Source organism: Anomalospiza imberbis, chromosome 3, assembly GCF_031753505.1.
Source record: "Anomalospiza imberbis isolate Cuckoo-Finch-1a 21T00152 chromosome 3, ASM3175350v1, whole genome shotgun sequence".
In the NCBI taxonomy this organism is placed as follows: domain Eukaryota; kingdom Metazoa; phylum Chordata; class Aves; order Passeriformes; family Viduidae; genus Anomalospiza; species Anomalospiza imberbis.
This window is the reverse complement of record NC_089683.1, coordinates 5,248,543-5,266,621: the sequence shown is the minus strand read 5'-3', so window position 1 is coordinate 5,266,621 and position 18,079 is coordinate 5,248,543. Positions and strand designations below refer to the sequence as shown.

At 38.4% G+C, this 18,079-nt stretch overlaps 1 long non-coding RNA gene across 1 annotated transcript; it reads right to left on the bottom strand.

Annotated features, from left to right (window-relative positions):
• Window positions 1–14,465: 14,465 nt before the first annotated feature.
• Window positions 14,466–17,012, bottom strand: LOC137471981 (uncharacterized). The gene is made up of 2 exons (XR_010997941.1): window positions 16,488–17,012; window positions 14,466–15,272 (listed from the first exon to the last, which is right to left on the bottom strand). It is a non-coding gene; the product is annotated as an uncharacterized lncRNA (long non-coding RNA).
• Between the last annotated feature and the right edge of the window lie 1,067 nt (window positions 17,013–18,079).

Sequence of the window (18,079 nt, the reverse complement as noted above, 5' to 3'; positions counted from 1 at the left end):
TTGTTCTAGACTAACATCAGTGGAAGGGATGGGAAATACTATTAAAGTTCAAATAAATATCATCTTGATCTTATTCATTTGGGTGAAATTTGTGTGGGTTTGCTGCAAAACCTAGAAAGAGAATCCACATTCTTGGGTGGGTGCTACAAGCTTTCACTGGTAGCAACATACAGATTTTCCAGTAAGGCAGCAATTAATGGTACCATAAAGAAATTATCTCTTTCCTGCCAATAAGATGCAGCTGTACTGGATTCCTCTTCCTTTTAGCTGATGTGTAGACTAGGCTTTACTAATATATTAGGCATGTCCTACAGATCAGGATCAGCTTTTCCTAAAATCAGACTAAATCTCAGCATTTTCAGTGTTTTCACAGAATCACAGAATCATTAAGTTTGGAAAAGACCTCTAAGATCACCAGTTCTACACATTTATCCAACATCACTGTGTCCAGCCCCGCTCTATATCCTCAGGAGCCACACCCACACACCTTTTGAGCAGTTGATGACTCCACCACTTCCCTGGGCAGCCTGTTCCAATGCCTGAGCAATGCTTTGCCACTCTTTTGCCAAGTCCCATAAGCTGAAGCTGTTGCATAATCTCCTTTATTATATGGTACATCACATCAAAACCTTTGGGACTCACACTTAGTGCTAACATTCTGTATCAAAAGGTCTCATGTTTCTATCACAGCAACCATGAGATATTTTAGAAGTAAATTAATTCTATTTTCTACAAATAATTTTCACCATTAACTTCAGGCTTGGAACAACTTGGTCTAGTGAAAGGTGTCCCTGCAGGGGACAAGAGAATCTTTAAGGTTCCTTCCAACCCAAACCATTCTTCAGTTCTGTGATTCCATCTAAATAAGAAGCAACAAGCAGAAGCAATTTATCCCTACCCTGCTTTGAGTAACCTGTCCTCTCCACCTTTCAGTGTGGAGTACAGATTTCAGTCCTTCACAAAATGCTCACTCACTGAAGACCAAATATTCAACATCCAAACCTTTTGATTTTTGAGTGGGAGCAGCAGAGAATGGACAGATTTCCATTCAGGAAACCTGGGACACCCGAAGATGATTTCTTGAAAGATGAGGAAATCTTATACATTAAAATTACCAGTTATATCTAAGAACAGCACTGATGCTAAAATAACTTTTTGTTCTGTCCCTGTACTGATAAAAAAATCAACTTGTTTGTTGATATGGTTTTGATTGTGGGCCAAAAGTAAGTATTTGAAATGTTTCTGTGAAATGTCTCAAAGTAATGTTGGTAGGCAGCCAGTGTCAAGGATCTCCTTGAGGTTTATTTTGAGCCCCTAAATATTTCCATTATTAGGATATTGCCTGGCTTAAATTATAAGTATTTTTATATAAATAATTTAAATTAAAAATAATTTTATCTGAATTAAATTATAAACAATTTTCTTGGAGAGGACATATGTCCAAGATGGAAAACACTTCCTTGCCAATCTTTAATCACAGTTGTCTTAAAGCTGTGCTTGGACAGAATTCTCTCAGTGGTATTTCTCATATCTTCCTTATGTTGTCAAATTCTGATGGCTTGGTGACCCCTTGCAAGGTGGTTCAGAAGCATTGTTTAAAGTTGCTGATTTACAGTGGCCCAGTTCAGGAGATGTGGTTACTTTTACTCAAATGTTTGTGGCTTTAGGTGCTACAGGTCACCTTAGGGATTTCTTCTCATGCTGGTTTCTTGATTAAAACAGGAAGGTCCCTGGGATATGAGCTTTTTGGACAATGCTGAATGCAGTGGTGCTGGAGTTCATGTCCTCAAAATGTTTTCATAGCATGAGCAATCAGCAATAGCAGGCTAATGGTGACAGGGCTTACCCTGGGCTTCTGCAAAAGGGGAATTTGGCCTTCTGAAAAAATCCCATACTGAAGAGAAAGGAACCTCTGAAACCTGATGCTGTTATCATATTTCCAGCACACACTAATTTATCTTTTCCACCCTCTATGTGGCAATTTTCCAGATGAGATTTCTAAGGCTGTTGTCTTTTGCCAGATATTTAATTTTTTTTAATTATTCTTTTACATCCGTCTTAATTCCACTGAACTCATGAGGGAACTCAAAACAAACAAAAAAATTTTAAAAGAATGAGACAGAGAAAGAAGTTAAGAAAAAAAAAAAAAGACAAACAAACCCATAAAAATGATAATTGCCAAGTTATCATTTGCTTGCTCTTTTCCAGTCTAGCTGCTGCAGCAGCTCCTCTCTCGTCTTCCACTCTGCCTTAGCTCCCAAATGGTATCAATTATCCACAAATCTCACAGGGCCTGCACCATCTGAATAACAATTCATTAACCTTCACTTTCCTCCTGCTGATTAACTCGCCCCCACCACCTCCCCAATGTAGGAGACAGCGTGTCGGAAATTCAGCCAAACTTTTTAATTATGCAAATAATACAATACCCGGAGATAATTATTTAGCCCAGGACTCAGGCTGTATATTCGACACTCTGCTCTGCTCTCACAGGCTTTTCAGCTCTGCTCTCTTCCTTACATCATCTTGGTTGTGTCAAGGAGAATGAAGGATTTTCAGTTTCGCTCAGTGCAGGTGATCACTCCCAGAAGCTGCGTGCAGATGTGCCAATACTTGGGGAAAAACAGGCTGCTGCAAGGCTGGCCAGGGAACACAAAAAGCCAGTTCAAGTTTTCAGTATCTATCTTTCAGCTCCAGCAGCCTCCAGATGAACCCTGCGTGGATCCAAAATCTCTCACTGCAGGGCTGAGTTTTGCATCTTACATCTGGTAGGATCCCATCTGCGCAGCTCAAGTCTTTGCACTGCTCGTGTCTGCTATGAAACTGCTGAGCACTTCTCACTTTTTAGCAATCAAACCCCTCTCTTTTTCCAGGCAAACTTAATAAATGAAAATTGGAAATCAGCTTTAAACCTCCAAACTTTTCTTTTTGACAGAGAAAGCTTAAAAGCCAAACAAGTTTATGACCAGAGTTTTGTTTTATACAGACACACATAACTTTCACCCAGAGCTAGCTCTGGAATGGCAGGATGGATTTCTTTCCAACTCTCTAGCACGCTTTCTGACAGACACATATGGGATTATTTCTTTTATGTACAGGGCAAGATTCTGAGCACATGAGATTTGGAACTTGGGTCAGAAATAAGTTCACCTCTTGGCTCTGACAAAGTCCCATAAATACATCTTTCCACTAGCACAAATTTACCTTTGGAACTCTGGCTGGTCTGTTGAGTTTATTTACCATGAATAGGGGTAGTATTGCTTTATGAGGAATTTTTAAATCTCTGAACTGAAACTTTCTTAGCATTACAGATCACATCGGCAAAATTAATTTTGCCATCTGCTACATTCATCTGAAATCATTCCTGTACAAAGAACTGATTTTGCCTGATAACCAGCTTCAAATATAGCAGCATAAACAAATCGTTGTGAGATTAGACAATGCAAAATCCAGGAAAGCTTGGCAAAGCTTTATATGTCTCAATTTAACAGTGTTTAAATTTCAGGTCATGATTATGTAGTCAATATCTCCAATTTTTTTGCGAGGAATTTTTTAAAAGTTCAAGATTTCAAACACATTCAGACTGATTTCACTCTCCAGGAGTAAACCTTTGGTTATAGATATTCAAATAATTTTAAAATAAGAAATAATAATGCCAGACCTTTCTTTAATCTTATGGTTCTTGTTTTCTTAAACATATCAGAGTAGCTGAATATAATTACTTCAATCTGGTAAGTGTGATAGTGAAGATACAGGCAAAATAAGGCCTTGTTCTTAAATAATTTCTTAAGCACAACTAAGAATTGCTAAATCCATACATGGACTATGAAGAATGTTTTCACAGCTGCTTCTTAATGCAGGAGGAGTCCACTCCTCCTTGATATCTTGATTGTTCTCCAGGAAAACCTCCTTTTTTTCAATGAATATGAGCTACTCATATCATGGTTCTGGAAGGTTCATCATCTAAAATCCCAACATTTCACAGAAAATGCACTGCCTAATCTTTCTTGTCAGTCTAAATCAATCCACTGGGAAGGTGAAAAAGGTCTGGGCGACACAAAGTGTATAAATGTTCATATGATTAAGAACTGTGAAAACAGATTCATTTTCTCTCACATTTCTTTGTCTTGCAGGCAGTCCTTTACTCAGTCTATTGACTTCTCCAGGGCTCATCCTTAGGTATTCAGCTGTTCTCATACCTTATACAGGAAACCACCCAGCAGCAGAAGAAAGATGTGGCAATAAGAAGTCCAAACTCAACCTCTAGACCAAATGCCAAAAGTTATTTAAGAACCCAGTGCTTATGGAAATACCTGTCTCACAGAGTTGCTGAAAACCTTTAGCCATTACTGACTACCACTGCAGAGTCAGATACTCCTACTTACTTAAATTGTTATATGTGGTGCTGCATAACTAATATCAGGCACCCAAGTTTTAAAACTTCAGCCTATGAAACTGGAGAAGATCACACTTATATCAGTGCTACCTGTGAGTGACCCTTTGCCTGCCTATGGCTTGCTTCTGTCCTTTACAGTGGTCAGAAAATGACAATACGCAGAAAGCATGTTGAGAAGGTAAACAAAGGAAAATATTTGATATGAATGAAACATTTGGGACACAACATTAGGCCTCTGCAAGGCTTGCTGGTGGAATGGGTTCACTCCCCCAAAGGTTAGAGAAGTGCCCACTAAATATTTTCTGTGAAGGCTATCACTGGGAGAAGGTATAAATATCTAGCTTTAAAATGTCTCCAGGACATCACTCTTGCAAAATCTCCAATCTATGTGAACAGACAAGGTTTGGTTTTTTAATTGATTTAAAGAGATCCTAATACCTATGGATCGCATAATGCCACCAGGGGACATGGATTGGGAATCAGTATGGATACATCGGGAAAATTCTTCCTAATGGAACTCCAAGACCATGCCTTGCACCATTCTTAAGGTCTCCACATTTCTGGCTGCACATTTGTCCTTCAAATTTTCTTCCTTAAGCAAAAAAATTTTCCCTGCTATTAATTAATTCTTAGCACCCAGTGAGTTATTGATGATTAATTAGTTTGTGTGGTTTTGGGTACAGCATGTGCACGCAAGTAAATTTTAGTGATATTGCCACGCCAGATATTTGGCGGATGTACAACATTGGTTATGTGGCTTGTCTTTTCATTGATACAAACCTATATTCATCCTAAGCCAGGTTGGATGGGGCTCTGAGGAGCCAGATCCAGTGGGAAACATCCTCGCCCATGGCAGGGGGTGGGAACTGGATGATTTTTGAGGTCCCTTCCAAACCAAGGCATTTTGTGATTCTGTGTGGATGAACTTTCAGATTTAGAGCTGGAATAAGGTGCTCAGGTACAACTTAACTGCTCTTGATTCTCTGTCCATTTGGACTGACCTTCAAAACTGAAGTTGGAGAAGGACTCAGTTAATGTATGTCTACAAACTTGCAACTTGATTTTTATATAAGTGCTAAGCTAACTCTGTTTAATTGATTTTCCACATTGTACACTGAGAAATAGGATTTTTATGGCTCTTGAATAATTCAGAACTTTGATTCCTAAGGCAAAAAAAATGGGCAAGGAATAAAAGCATAATTATCATTGTAGCAGAGGTCAAAAGGACAAGCTGGCCATAAGTTCATAATGTGCTTGTGCTCTTGGACTCATTGTGGACTGTGGAATATTACCTTGTTGAAATCTTATTACTTAAGGAAGGGGGAAAAAAAAGCACACAGGCAGTTAGCTGCAAAAGAAATGGAGGAAGTGTTAATTTTTAAGCAAGTTTGACAAAGATTGAGTTTCATATGACAAATACTGTCAGCAAGACAGGATTCTGTCAGTGGAAGAAGTTTAAACATTAACAATTTCTGTCAGGCTGTTGACACAACCACGGCAGACATTTCCCAAGATGCTGAGATGACTGCTGGCATTTGTCAACAATCCTGTCACAGTGACAGCAATAAGACCATGTCTGGAAATGTGACAGTTTTGGCTTTGTGTTCCCCTGAGCATTGGCCCAGGTGTTCAGAGAAAGTGTGGGAAAAACCCGTATTTCTGCATTGTCATTCGAACGCGGAAAAAACACAGGAGGAAAATGAGCTGTCACTGCAATTCCCATGATGCCTTTCTGCTTAGCATAACTCCACTCCGCGGCCCAGGGTCCACTGGTCCATACTCTGACAGATAATTAAGAAAGCAGCAGCTTTTTCTAGACGGCTCTTCCTCATGATTTGCATTTTAGCCAGAGGCGACCAGTTATAAAAAAAACATGATGGAAAGATGGTAAGAAGCCAATTAGATGGATGGATGGCTGACTGACAGCTCTCTGGTGTTATTACTCCAGATTTCATTGTATGTAGCCTGGCAGTTTTCAACAAGAACCAACTTTTGCAGGTTTGTAGAGCTGTTAAATGAAGGACTATATATAGAATGCAATGGTTTTGCACAAATCTTTTACATTTTCCAGAAATAAACATTTATTACTTCCATTCTAGCTTAAGCACCATAATCTTTCTTAGTTAATCACAATTTACGTAGCTGCATCCACAAATTTTGGAAGACTTTGTATTAAAATAGCTCTGTTGATGCAGCAATGATTAAAAAATGAGTTGCAAGTTAAACTGTGACACTATGACACGGCAGTAATTAATGTTTCTAAGAAACAAGTCTGATTTTTAGCATAAAGAAATGACACTAATCCACTTGTAGAAATAAAGTATTTGAAAAAAATAAAGAGAAATCTGAATTTTGTTGTTGTGGTGGGAGAATTTGTTCTAGTGACTGTTTCCTTTGTTCTGGGGATATTTTTTTTCTGTTGTTTTTCTCAGAAAGAAAACATTGTTTTGCACAGGACTTAACAGTTTTAAATATGAAATAGCTTGTAAATTGCTCCTTTCCAGCTCATCTGTGCAGCTCCAACAGCTGGTAGCCAATCAGAAATATTCTTCTCTGCTAGTGCCTGGTGGCTGTATCTCACTATAAAATTTAAACATTAGCAGGGCTTTTGTTACACTTCTGTGTTGTTTGTGGATTTATTTTTTTGTTGTGAATACCAAAGCACAGCAGCATTTGCAGTTCCAAAGCTACAACTGTCACCTGATGAGTAATGGCCTTTGCCAACATAAAAAGTCCCTCAGCTTTCTTTCGCTTCTGCACGTTTATCCAGTGCTGGCAATTATCTCTTGATGAATGTTTGGTTGTTTTAGCAAAGTTTCCCCCAAGCCAGTGCTTCAAGGGATATGACTTTGTGGATATGAGTCATCTGAATTTTTGGGATCATGGGGAGCTGAAAATGTTATTCCTTTATTTTTCTTGCTGCAATGTAAAAAAAAAACCAAACAAACAAAAAAAAAAAAAAAACCACCCAAAGCAACCCCATTGGAATGTCCTTGTTCAGACCTTAAAAGGATTTTTTTTCAAATAAAAAAATAAGATATGAATCAAATTAACAACATGTTAAAGGGCAGATTATACTAATGAATGTTAAATAGGAATCTGTGGGGTTTTCTCTGCAACAATATGGAATATTCATAGAATTGTAGAATCACAGAATGGTTGGAAGGGAGCTTATAAGTCTCATTCCAACACCCTGCCATGACCAGGGACATCTTCCACTAGACCAGGTTCATATTCATATTAATAGAGTAAGTGAATTTATAGTGAATTGCTCAGAACTTGTAGAACTTCTGGAAGACTAGGAAATCTTCTCCCTGTATTGCTTTCTGTCTCACTTCTTTTTTTACTACATCCCCATGTTTCAGATTCTAGGAAAAGCCTGAACAACAGACTGCAGGACATATTGTGAACCCCCTGGGGAAAAAAAAAAAATTACTCCTCCTAATGCGAAAACTTGAAGACCTTCCCATAAAACAAGTCTCCACTGTGAGATCCTTCATCTCCTTTGTTATCATGCAGCTACACAAACTCCTTTCCCACATGATCCACTATTACACAGCACAATAGATGGCCCTTATGACTCCTCATTGTCTTTTCACTGTATCTGAAATTTCCTGCTGTAATTAAGACTTCTTTTAATCCTGAAAACCCTTAGTTTGGGACTTTTTTCAAGTAGTAATACTAAACCACCTCTGTATTACTGATAACCCCAGTATAGCACACATGTACACAAAAAATATCATTGCCTGTGAGCACTGAAGGCTAAATACAACACAAAACAGAAAAGCTGGGGTACTTAATTAATTTTGCCACCTTGAAGGGAAAACGTTGACCTGTGGTGGGACTTGGAAAATTGGGACAATTCTGAAACAGACTGGTATAGGAATTGTGATGGGCTGCTCAGGAAGACCTGTGTGGGCAAAGAAAACCTCATTCTACTTTTGCTTACCTGAATTTAAGACCTCAGAAGCTGTGACAAAAATCAGAATGCAGGCTTAAATCTATATTCATGTCCTTTGATGGGAATTTGTCACATTTGTTCCCAGTGGAAGGAAAGATATAAAGATGCTGCTCATGACCATCTCTAAACTGAAATTTCCATCTGCGATTGGAATGGCAAAGAGGACTTAGGACAAAGTATTTCCAAACAAAATGAAAATTCTGTTAATTCTATATTTTGCAGATCAGTTAAGTATGTTTTTCTCCATTAGACTTATTTTTCTTCATTACTTATTTTAAAATATGATCTGTGAATTTTGTATAGTAGCTGTCCATAAGAATTCCTCTTATTTAAGCTCACCTTTATTCCTCTTGGTCTTCAAAATAAGAAAATGAAAAAAAATTAAGCCATCATTTTTAGGAGCAGAATAATTTAATGACATAAGATCTAATTAAACCAAAAATTTTTTTAGCTTGTCCCAGAAATCGTTGTGCGTTGTGTATATGTAGATATATGTAGATATATACATTCACAAATATGCATATGCATACATTCAAAGGCAAGGTTTTTGCAAATAAACCCAAAATTAAAGATCTGTCCTCAAGAAATTTATATGTATTTCAAGAGAAACAAGATCTGGAAGGAATAAGAGAAGGTGGAGAAGACGGAAGGAGGGATGTTAATGCAAATTTTCTATTATAACATTCTTCCAATGCTTATCTATCTATTTAAGTATTTGCTTTTAATCTAGGAGTCAATTAATTTCAATCACTTGCTTACTTTCCATCAGGGTGAGAAATGCTTATGGAATTTATTTCTATCAGTGAGGTAACAGTGATCCAAAAACCCATGGTGAAAATTAAATTGGCTTGACTTACCACTACTAGAGAAGAAAGAAAGAAACAGACATGGCATAATTTTAAACTTTTTCATCATGTTTAGGGAAACACCCTAAAAATGGCCAAAGAAAACATTGCTAATTTGCTTGAGCTTCTGTTTTTAGTCATAAAACAATATTTAATTAATTATTAATAAAACAATATTTAATTTATCTATATTTGGATTTCTGAGAGCGGGAAGAGAGGGAATTAACTGGGAAATAACATAATCATTAAATGAGGCATGGAAGGAGGGGTGATAATTTGTGTTCCATTAAGATTTCACAGATGATTATTTTGTGCCAGGCTGAGTGATCTCATTTGGAACAAGAGAATGACACCTGAAACCACTTTTGTTAGTTAGATTTATGGTGGAAAATACCTTTCCCTGAGTAAAAAACTTAAACTTTCAGTCTGTTTGATTCTTCTGCTGTCAGAAAGAGAGAGTGGATCTGGGGATGATCCATCCTTTTCTAAGAACAAGTATCTTGAGACTTTAATTATTTGTCTTTATAAGCTCTAGGAGGAAGATGAACCTCTGGTTTAAAGTAGTCACTTACTCTTTAGGTTAGTGCTGGACAAAACAGATCCCAAACTCCCTGTACACATGGCTGTGCTTTGGGATATCAACCTAATCCAGTTCTTTGCTTTATCCAAATCTGTGAGTCAGGATATTGCTTGGCTCTGACACAGTGGCCGCCATTTCTTTAAGGAAAATCCAGAAATTTCTGTATAGGTCCTTTTTTCTAGTACTCAGGTCTGTCCATCTTCTTAGAGTAATATTTTATAAGCTTGGCAGTGTTCTAAAACTAACTTTCTTTGTTCTTTCAGTGTAAATTGCTAGATGGGAACTACTTTATTATTATTGTTATTCTGAATACATAGTGAAAATTATTCTTTTTGCCTTATTTGCCCCTCAGCAGTGATGAAAGATTACATATGAATTAAAGGCAGAAGACAGTGAAGGTGATAACTGCTTTATTATTCACCACTATTTATTATTTCCAGTATAATAGAAGACTAACATAACACTTCAAATATAGCCAGAATAATTTAGGAGAAAAATTTGCCCAAGATTTTGAAGGTAACACCAGCATAATTTTATGATTAGATGTATGTACTGAACATGAAACAACACAGGCTCTTTAATCCAAACCAACACAAATGTGAAGGATGAAAACAACTTGTAAAGTCAAGCTTAAAAGCAGAGTGAATGTTAGAAATATTGCAATATGTCTTAAGGTTTGACTAAAGACCAGGAAATAAAATTCCTTCCATTTCCCTCGTGGCCCAGAGAGCGGGTTCAAAAAACACAGGGCATAGCAGCAAAAGGTCTGATCACACAGGGGTTTAAAACCCAAAAGGAAAATCACAAGTGTTCTCTAACTGGGAGCCCAGAGAGAGCAAAGGTAAGTAGCTCTTTCTAAAATTCAGAAGCAGGAAGAATGAGGAAGATGAGGCATTCACTGAAATGTCGAGATAAAATCGATAAAGCATTTTCTGGGAAATCAACGCAGAGAGTGGCAGACATTGGAGATAACAGAGGGGCAAATGCTTTCTCTGGAGCAGATGAAAACTCCAACAGTGGCATTGAAAACAGGTGTTGTTTTCATAATTAAAACTCAAGGGAAACCTGCCTAAAGGGAGCTGTAATAATGAAATAGGGGGGGAAAATACCCATGGAGAACAATGTCTCATTAGGAGATATAAACTTCACATGTGAACAATACTGAGTTAAATGGAAAATTGTTTTTCTTAATGGCACTCTGGTGTGAGACAGGTTCAGAGGTTCTGCTTGTTTTGCTGCAAACTGGTGATAAATGACCGCAAAGGTTTCCACAAAAGTGTGAAAGACAGGAGTGGAAAATGAAGATGCAAGTTGTCTCTCCGAAGGGACACTTTATAAAACCAGTGTCTGGACAGAAATAGGAAAGCCTTTGAGAGATTAGAAAGCTCTTCTAATAACTGGCTGTGGAATGACCCAGTTTAGTTATTTTCTGTTTGGTTTCTAGTTAATGCTGTTTTCCCCTTGTAACTGATGCACACTGAAACCTCACGAATAAGACCCTGAGGCAATTCTGAAATCATCTACAGTGTATTTTCTCAGAGATATAAAACATCAGCAGCTCCAGTCCCTCTGACTCAGCTTGGTGTGCAGGTACCATGGAGTCAAACGTGGTGCAGACAGGCAGAGCATTGTTGGAAACCCTGCAGGAAATCTGAAATGTCTGGGTGATTCCACACTTGATTTTCCATAACCTTATTGATATTGTCCCTCAAATGGGGATGCTTAAAGAGGAAGCAAAACTGCTTATGTCAAGAGGTGGCTTGTAGGGCAGAGGAAAACTAGTTTGGTCTGAATAAAACTCTTCTGCTACAAACTGTTTTTCAGAGGTGCAGTGTAGCACAGGGATTTCTGATAAGGGATTTTTGGGATAAATGTCTGCAGCAGATCCAATGTTCTCAGGTTTCAATGTGCTTAGTAGGCACAGCTGGGATTCAGAAGCTGTTACAGTTGACTAACTACCTGCTGCATGCCCAGAAGTACCAAATAAACCAATAAATCCTCAAATCTGTAAGCAAGCAGAAGAACTATTCCAGCAAGTTCCTGAGTAGGAAAAAAAGATACATGACAAAGAATTCTGTGAATTTTTCAGAGGTAAAATATCTTGGATGTTGCAAATACAGTGACTTGAAATATTTAGTCAAACATGCCTATTCAGCATCAACATGTTTAAAATGTTCGGTTTCTAATTAATGCTGTTTTATTAGATGTAATAAATAGTAAGTAATGATACAAAATTAAATAATATTAATTAAATAATACTAAAAAATAATACTAGAAGAAAAGCCATACTTCTAAACAGGAAAGCTCTGTTTGAAGACTTGGTTCATCATCTGCAAGCGAAAAAATTTAGAAGGGGTGAGAATTAATAATGTTCTTACATATGTAACATAGGGTCAGTAATGAATAGCAGTGAATTTGTCTCCAAGCTCATCACTGGAGAGATCAATACTTTATTGAGTTCAGATCTCTAGACATTAAAAAAGGATGTTAGAAAACTGAAAATTATGTGGAAAGCTACTGCCAGCACTGAAACCCTTGTGGTGGAAAACTTAAGGAGTTCCACCTCCTTTAATGCATCTCTAAGGCTAAACAGTGACAGCCTTGAATTTTTATTTCACTTGCACAGAACCACATCAGGAACCACAAGAATCTTCTGCCTCATAGAGAAAAGTTCATGACACTACCTGGAATTAAATGCAAGGCAAGTTTACATTAGGAAAAAAATAGATATTTTTTCATTCAGAGCTATGAATAATAAGAAAAATAACATATGGAATTCTAAATTATTTTAATGGAATTTAATAGAGACTTATATTACCCATCAAAGCAATAGGGTATTTCTATAAAAGCTACACCTCCATTTCAAATGATTAAGCTGATATAAATGTCTTAGAAAACATAAAGCCTTCCTGTGATCTCAGATCATCCAAAGATCTTTTCCTGAAGGTGACACATGTGGACACAGCATTTTCCAGTATATGGAATTTTAAAGAACATTAGAACACCTCCTTCTCCTCTGCCAGAAAAATTCACTTTTTTTTGGGAGTCAGTGTGGCAAACATGAATCTCAACTGACCAATGCCCCATGAATTCAAGGGGGACACACATGTAAGCTTTTGCAATTAAAATTGTACAGGGAACTTGCAAAGGTGAAATTGTAATTATCAAACTGGAGCCTTGCCAGAAAAGTGGGACAACCTTGTTGTCTTTGTTTGCTATCTCAAACTCCTTCATTTCAGGAAAAAAAACATTTAGGATGCCTTTCCAGAGGCCTTATGCAACATCCTCATCCAAAGCACTGCTTTGCAAATCGGGACTGATAACACAATATTTCCTGTTCCCAGCAGGGCCGCAACTCTTGCCTGGCCAGGACTGGGACCCCCCATGTCCTATCCAGAGAATGAGACAAGTTATGTTATTTTACAAAGGGATTATTTCTGCTGAAGTATTTTGGCCAACCAAAATAAAAAAAAACCCAATGAAAACAATATGTTTTTGTGGGGTTTTTTTTGGTTTGTTTTTTTTTTTTTTTTTTTCAACCATGGGGTAATTATTGCTGTGAATTGGGAATCACAGAATCATTAAGGTTGGAAAAGACCTCTAAAATTGTTGGGTCCGATGATTCCCCCAGCCAAGCCCACCACTAAACCATGTCTCCAACTCTCCATCTACACATCTTTCAAATCCCCCTGCAAATGGTGATTCCACCACTGCCCTGGGCAGCCTCTTCCAATGCTTGACCACTGTTTCTGTGAATATTTTTTTCCTACTATCCAACGAACCTTCCCTGGAAAAATTCACTGCTGGATTTTTACCTATTTTTTTTTAATATTTCCATTATGAATAACAGAGTTAATGGGTGGAAATTTTTCTACATGGTGGAACCTTGACAGGAGGTGGAGGTAGAAGGTCCAATCCTTGCTTGTGGTTGCATAAACTCTTGGTCACCTGATCCCAGTGGGATCACTTTCCTCTCTTCCAGATGTCCCTTTGGGTCCTGAGCAACCCACAGATGTGTCAACAACAGCAGGAGTCTCTCCAGACAAAATGTTTTGGAGTTTTGAACATCTGTTTTTATTAAGGATAAAAATTCTGCCATAAAGGAAGAGTCTATATTGGGTAGGGTCCCTTTGGCTGTTCCATACCAAGCATCTGCAATGAAATAACGTAGTTTTCTCTACATTATTTATTGCAAATATTTCAACAGACCCTCTTCCAAGTCAGGGCACTCTTTCCCCTAGGACAATGGTAGTCAAATTATTCCAATCATGTTCCTCTGTCCTTTCCAGAAAACAATTCTCTGTAGACGATTGGTACTGTAAACATGACAGTATTCCAGAAGTTAAGAGTAGAACTTCAATACAATCCTACACATTTTAAAAGTAAAGATTAAATATTGTGGGAACTTCTTTCACTTTTTGCTCACATTTTATTGTTTACTTCAAGAACAATGCACAACAGTAAGTACTAAGTACTATATGTATCTTTACAGAGGAAATGAAACAATAATTTTTAGTCTAGTGACAGTAAAAATGTTTAAGTAGCCATTTTATCTTCTAGATTTTCAACCAGTTGCTCGAATTTTCTCAGTTTTCTGATGAATTTTATGTTGTAAAAGGAAAAAATGAACAACTTTGCTGAAGCACTTTGATTATAATACAGCAAGAGAGGCAGTTGCAATCATGGATTTCAAAGAAGTTTCATGAGGAAAGTTTTCAAGTGCAGCTGTGCTCCTAAGGCAGAGCCAGCCCCAGCCCAAAGCACTGCCTTGTGGTAAAATTGCACTGTTCATTGCTGGAATGATCCCTGGACTCGTTTTTGGCCCATTCCAAACAGCAACAACCACAGAGCATCTTGGGGTTTGCACGCAGGAATCATGGCTGGTAGAAAATTCAAGTGGAGTTGTCGGTTGTGGAGGGTGAGAAAGCTGATCTGTGTGGATGTGAACTCTGTCTTGGATTGGGGAGAAGTCACTAGCTAGTTTTATAGCCATGGAATTATGGTAGATTAATCAATTGTTATTAAATGTAATTGTTAGCATAATCATAACAAGTTACACTTAATTTACTACTTTTATAGTCAGACCAAAAGTCTGGAAATATAGTTGGAAAGCCTCCTGCTGGATAGTAAAAGAGTCATGAGAAAGCCAGAACAAGGCTGGTACAGGCAGGTACGTCTCCAGTACCTGCTCCAGACTCCAGCAGCTGAAGGTCTGGGGCATTCCTGACCCACTGATTATCTGAGGTGTTGGAAACCCTTCCTGCTTCTGGGATCAGAGCTCTGCAGAGTCATTCAGCTTCTGGAAATTCACCTGTTCGTGAAATAACATTTAATTGGCCAAAGTAGCAGCCAAGTCTGATGCCAGGTAGTGCTTGAGCTGTGGAGAAAGCAGAGAAGGGAGATGTGCTGCAGTCCAAAAGGAATGTGCTGTGGTGAGGATTTGCTGCAGGAGCAGATGATAGCCACAATCAGCATTGGAGAGTTTGAGGTCTCTGCACACACAATAAAAAGAAGGTTTTGTCTGAGGAAGGTTAAAAGAGGAAACAATAATAAGAAAAGCAACACAAGCAAGTAAATAATATTCTGTTCCTGTTTCTAGGCAGTGATCAAAGGCATAACAAGAATAAATTATTTGCCCCTGCTTGAATAGAGTATGTGTATCCTAAGCAGGAACTTTTTTCCCCCCTGGTTTTGCCTTAGATTTTCTTCAATCAGTTTGGTAAGATTCAACTGCCTCCCACATTGGCCATCAACACATAACAATTTTTAAGGAGCCCTGCAAGTAAAACCTGTGTCCTAATGTCTGGCTGGGCAGGGGCACTGAAGGTCTGCAAGTATTTGGAGGAAGGATTTGAAAAACTACAGAATGAGGAGAGCTACTTGAACTAGACCCCAAATGGATTTTAAGGCACAGGAATATAAGGTATATTTGCAAAAGCATATTAGCAGGAAAATGCAGTGACAGCAAACCCCCTGAATCAGTCATCATACAGTCATTTTAACAGACCTGCCAAAAGTCCTAATTAAGGCCTCCCTCAGGACTCTTGTTTTCTATCTCATTATTCTGATAAAGTGGACACCAATGAGTCCCTTAATGAGGATTAAACTGTAGGCTTTAGTTGAATTTGCATCTCACATTTTCTATTGATGAGACTCCTGAAATACACCAGATACACTTGCCAGTTTCTAATTCAGAATTCAAAATACTGAATGAAAAAAATCTGGTAACAGAATTCTGCTTCTTTACCTCACAATCATCCAAAAATAAGAGATAAAAACTATCTGTTTTGATAAATACAGCATTTTTCCATCCACAGGCCAACAGTGTGTGTCATATTGCTGTGAATGTGGCTTAAAAGGGACAGCTGCTCCAGGGATCTGGAAACACTCTCTTTAGTTTTTAACAGAAGGAAAGACTGAAACGGAAGCAGATGTTTGTGACTGTATCATGCGTGAGATAAGGCCTTTGGAGACTTATTTTTTTTCCCCGACAGCAAGTGTTTAAAGTCTCATCTTCCTTAAAGGAATTTTGATTTTGTGCCTGACCCAAGAAATATGCTTTGTGTAAATTCACATGACAGAGTTCCTTGCTGATGGTTTTAGTCAACACTGGGGCTGAGCCTTTAGGATGTTCTGAATACAGAGGTGATCCATGGCCAGGTGGGAGTTTGCTCTTCTGCACCTCCTCCACTGCCCTGCTCTTACCTGTGAGGTAGCACCACCAAAGCCCACACCCACACAGGGGCCAGGAGCCTCAGAGGTCCTGGGAGACAGGACCTGCTAGAAATCAGACAAAAAAAAGGTTGGTTTGCCTTCCTAAAATCTGCAAGTCCAGAATTAATGTCTCAGTTTATTCCGAATGTCCAACAGAACTTAATTAACACCTTCTAAATGAAGTTTATGTCCATGAGGCAAAGATCTGCAAACCAAGAAGCCAATTTCTTTCTGAGTATTCCTTGCTCTTCAAAATGAACAAGGATCAACACTGATATTCACAGGAGGTTCTCATCGTCTTACCTCAAACTAATCATTGACATCTGAATGCAGATTGGTGAGAAAATGTATGCTTCAGAAAAGACAAGGACAAGGGGGAATGGTTTGAAACTAAAAGAGGAGAGATTTAGATTAGATATTAGGATGAAATTCTTCCCTGTGAGGGTGCTGAGGCCCTGGCACAGGTTGCCCAGAGAAGCTGTGGATTGCCCATCCCTGGAAGTGTCCAAGGCCAGGCTGGATGGAGCTTGGAGCAACCTAGGCTAGTGGAAGGTGTCCTTGCCCAAGGCAGAGGTGGAACTGGATGAGCTTTAAGGTGTCTCCAAACAAAAACCATTCTGCTCTCAGGGCTGTCTGTGCATGTGTGTGACATGGCACACAAGTTTTTAATGGCTGGAAGAAAAAAATTTCTTAAGAAATATTTTCCATCATTTTTGCATGTCATCATCTACCAAATCTGAGCTGGGAAGCACATCAATGCTACGGAAATGAGATCAATGTCCCCACTGAGGTTCAGATAGGAAATACGACACTGATTGTAACCACAATAAAAACAGTGACATTTGAAAGGAAATCAGAGAGCTCGGGCAAAGCCAGAGGAAATATGTAGGAAGACTTCAGTCACAGAGGCAGTTTTTCCCTACTTTGGCATCGCTGCCCATAAAATGATATCACAGACAGATTAAAAAAAAAAAACAATTTTTTTTTTTTTTTGCCCATCCAGCAACAGCTGCCATGACCAGAATTCTGCTCTCTATCTGCTGTGATGCCAAAGCAGTTTTCAGCTCACAGTGGGGATTTCTGTTCAAAAATGTTCCCCTCTACACACAAGAGCAGTGGTGGCTATAGGGGTGCCCAGTCTTATGTATCTTCCAGCAGCTGGAGAGAAGAGTGGTTTTGACACAAGCATTTTCTTTTTTCATTTCATGGCAAGAAACGAGTCACACTTCTTCAGTAAACTATATATGTTTGGAAATGTTTTTCTTTTAATTCAGTAAAAATGGATACACGGGAGAAGAACTACACTGATCATGGTCTTGGTGCAACAGTGAGGTGTATCCAATGAAAGAGCAGATCAGAGATTTAAAACAATCTAAGAGAAAGTCTCTCATCGTAGAACAGGCAGCCAGCCCATGGAACTCTCTCTTTGCAGACACTGATATCAGATATTGCAAGGGCTAAATCTGATAATTTCAAGTGTTGCCCATACAGCTTTGTAGACAAGAAGTTCATGGTGTTATGTAAAAAGCAGGATTTCAATCTCATGAAACCCCTGGGCTGTAAGTTATTGCAATCTGGGAGAG